This window comes from Pan troglodytes, chromosome 22 (assembly GCF_028858775.2).
Source record: "Pan troglodytes isolate AG18354 chromosome 22, NHGRI_mPanTro3-v2.0_pri, whole genome shotgun sequence".
Taxonomy (NCBI): Eukaryota; Metazoa; Chordata; class Mammalia; order Primates; family Hominidae; genus Pan; species Pan troglodytes.
Genome location: NC_072420.2, coordinates 33,750,722 through 33,754,912, shown reverse-complemented (window position 1 = coordinate 33,754,912; position 4,191 = coordinate 33,750,722).

The following is a 4,191-nucleotide window of genomic DNA, read 5'->3' as shown; positions in this document are numbered from 1 at the left end:
ACATTGGACTGAAGTACTGAATCCCGTTTAAGACTCATGTTGCTACTTTAAGATGAACAGCAATTTTTAACAGGAAAAAATATGATCTTGGGTTAGGACTTAAGAAGTGAGTTTTTCCTGCCTTCCACAGTTATGACCAGGAAAAAACTATGGCTCCAGCCATGGAAGTGGGGACAGTGTGAAGAGAGCCCTGGCTGGGATATGGAAAACTGTGGGAACCACCTCAAGGAGTCTTTCATTACCAAGAGCAAAACCAGCTACATGATTTTTGAGCCTTAGTATGAAATGTAAATATGGGGCCCCCTTATTTAAAAGTCAGGAAGGGCTGACAGCAGAGCATTGACCACGTTCAAGGCTCTTCCGAGCACGGGGTTCTACGCCACTGACCCAATGGGTCATGCACACCTGAAGCTGGCCCTGCCCAGAGCCATTGTTCTGTACTCCATAAGGAGAAGGAAGGAGGTGGCAAGGGACAATTTCAAGTCCTAATTTCTATACAGTCCATGGTCCCAGAGTAGGTACTCAGATGAGATAGAATGAATTGAAAAATGAACTTCATATTGAACATGTTCATCGTCACCAGGTGAATTTCAAGAATGAAGGAACCCCACTGACATTGGCAGCTGTGTTTTAGAGACCGTTTTTTGTACTTTTCTCACTTAAAGTGTAGGACTGCCTCCTCTTCACCACCACCTCCCGCCCAAACTCTGCCAGAGTCCATCAGTGCAGAGAACGAGGTCCTTTTAAGAGCTAGGCATCTGGTAGGCCAGGCGGAATTCTGAGAAGTAAGAAAATAAAACTTCTGCCATCTTCACAAGTTAAGAAATAAAAAGCCTCAATTAGCATTCACGCAAATGTTGGGATCCCTGGCTGTGATTGGCTTTTGCCTACGGAGCAGGTAGGGTCTAGGGCACATCTGTCTCTTATTGGCTCCATCCCTATGACGTATGCACAGATGAGGCAGCCTCAAATGTCCTGGCCCCTCTGCCTGGGACCCCTGGCCTACCCCTCACCCCGTCGGCTCTTTCGTGCTGGGCCTGCTACTGGGAAATGGGTCTTTCCTGGCACTGCCCATAAGCCAGTGTGCATGAGAAAATGAGCTTGTTTTCTTTAGGGGAGGGCTGTTGGAAAGACTTGTCAGGTTTTTGAAAAATTGTGGTAAAACACAAATACCTGAAATCTATGATCATAACCTTTTTTTTTTTTTTTTTTTTTGAGGCAGAGTCTCACTCTGTCGCCCAGGCTGGAGTGCAGTGGTGCAATCTCTGCTCACTGCAACCTCCGCCTTTTGGGTTCAAGCAATTCTCCTGCCTCAGCCTCCCAAGTAGCTGGGATTACAGGCGCCCGCCACCACACCCAGCTAATTTTTTGTACTTTTAGTACAGACAGGGTTTCACCGTGTTAGTCAGGATGGTCTCGAGCTCCTGACCTTGTGATCTGCCTGCCTTGGCCTCCCAAAGTGCTGGGATTACAGGCGTGAGCCACCGCGCCTGGCTGATCACAACCATTTTTAATTACAGCGACTGTTCAGGAGTGTCAACTATATTCATGTCATTGTACAGCATGTCTCTAGAACATTTTCATACCTGTTGGGTTTTTCAGACCCATCACCATGACCCCATAGGCCTTGGATTGCAGATATCCTATGGAAAGGAAGGACCCTTCAACATGGGAGGCACTTAATACTTGTGCATTACGTGAATAGAATGAAATGAAGCTCTGTGCCTAAAGCCTCACATATGACCAGCCCAATTCCCTGGAACCAGACAGAGTTGTGACATGTTTTTTCTTGTCTCCTCATAACTGTTTATTTACAAAAGGAAGAAAAAGACTTTGCAGTCACTTGGATTCTTCGATCCACTTCTTGAGGCAGCTCTGATTTTGATTCCTAAATCGTTTCCTCAGTCTGTCGTGTTGGATCTGAATACATAAGGAGCCATAGCAACCTCCAAGCCATCGCAGGGCTTCATACAGTGCTTGGTATCCAATAGGTGCTTCATATTTGATGAATGAATGAGTAACTGACAGGTTTTCAGTGTTAGAGGGAAGCAAGGATACATGAAATAAATGTGTGATCTCTAAACCCCACTTAAGCCAGTGGCCTCAGCCCCTTGCCAGAGACCCTTGTCCTAGCAAAGCTGAAGGGATGTCAGGGCAAAGGGCATCAGTGCAGGGGACAGAGGGTGTGCACAGGACCAGGTGGTCAGAGAGCCCTGTCCTGGGAGGAATCATCTTTGAAACAAAAGGTATAAAAATATCTTTGGAAACAGAAAAGATGGGGATGCTCTGGGGGGGACCGAGATGGTGGGTGGGGCAGCTTGTTAAAAAGCAGCTGGGAGTTGGTCTTAATGATGCCTGCTTGGGTGCAGTCAGATAACAGAGGCACTGCAAAGTCTTGCAGGAGGACATACAAGTGGGATTTCAGGAAATGATGAGAGGAGCAGGGAGAGGAATTCAAGGATTTAGGAACAGGATCCTGTTTTTCTGTTTTGGCTGAAACAGAGCAGAATTTCCATGTTCCCACACATCCTTTCAAAAATGGGAAAATAACCTTGATGCATCTGCAAGGAATGCCTGTGACGACAGACCGGCCCCTGGCAAGCCTTGAGGGAATGAAATTTGGGTTAAGGGGTTAAGACGGCAGCCCTTTAGAGACAGCGCTTCTGCAGCTGGGGCAGGTTCTCAGGCAGAGTCCAAAGGACCTGCAGGAAAAGGCAAAACTGTATCAGCAGAGTTTTCTTTTTTTTCCATCCCCTGCTTCACTAAGGACAAATGTTGCAATTCCGGGGTGGTGGAAGAAGCTGCTGCTTTTTCTTCCAGATGAGTGGATTATTAACAATGGAGCAGAGAAGCTGCCATGCACCATTACATCCTTCCGAACCCAGTCGAGGAGACAGAGTCCAGCCAAAGAGAGGTGTAGGGTGACCCTGCTTGCCTCTGCAGGTGGGGTTTCAGAGCACACCCTTCATGGAGAAGTATTGGAGAAATGGTTGGAAAGTCACATCCTAAATGAATTCACAATATATGCCCCATGAGCCAATCACATCCTTTCCCTGGACCTCGATTTCTTCATCTTTGAGATAGGGGTCATTAGATCAGAATCACCTGGTAATTACGAACATACAAATTCGTGGCACTAACCCTTGAAGATGCTGACTGTAGGTTTGGGGTCAGGCCCTGCCATGGATGTGCCAGGGTTTGTGGGCTATGACGATGGAGCACAGGTCTCACCCCATACCATGAGTTGACTTTGCTCTTTCCATCATCAGGATTCTAAAACTCTCTGAGCAGAATCAACCCAAGGGTGGTCTAACTGTTAGCATCCCTCAATTCCCTGCTTCAATCTGATTCATCTATCAGGACCAGTTGAAATCTCCCTCCTTCCTGAAGCCTTCCCTGGCTTTTGGGCCCCTCGTGTGTTCTTTCTCTTCCCCTCTTCTAAATCATCCAGGACACATCTGTTGTCTCCTATGTGTAGAACAACATTATTTGGTGTTATCAGCTACCCCGTCGACTCTTTAGCTGGTCTTTCCAGAGAGAAGGGCACGAACCTCATTGGGAGATCCCTGTCTCCCTCCCGCCCTGACACTATGGTGACTGACTTAAATTGGACTGCCCTCAGATGGTGCTTGCCAGGTCAGTGAGTCACTGCAGCATGGCTAATCACTACTCCACTTATTGTCAGGTCAGCTAAGTTAGCATCTGCTCTTCGATCCTTTCCAATGGAGCACGATATAGTTTATTAATTTCAGTCACCTTCATGCAAATTTCCCATGTATTTATTTCTTGTGATTTCATTAGCGTGAAGGTTATGGTTTGGGTTTGTTCCATGACATGTTAGATTGCTCAAATTCTATGTACTTCTAAAAACTTCGTGCCTCGATTTGAAGAAGATTGGATGCCATCCACTCTCCTGGTAAGAGTCATGCTTTTCTTACCTGCTGTTTATATTATACTCTCTTGTCACAAAAATAAAAGAAGAAATTAACACTTTATTTACTTATTTATTTATTTTGAGACGGAGTCTTGCTCTGTCCCCAAGGCTGGAGTGCAGTGGCGCGATCTCGGCTCACTGCAAGCTCCGCCTCCCGGGTTCACGCCATTCTCCTGCCTCAGCCTCTTGAATAGCTGGAACTACAGGTGCCCGCCACCACGCCCGGCTAATTTTTTTGTATTTTTAGTAGAGATGGG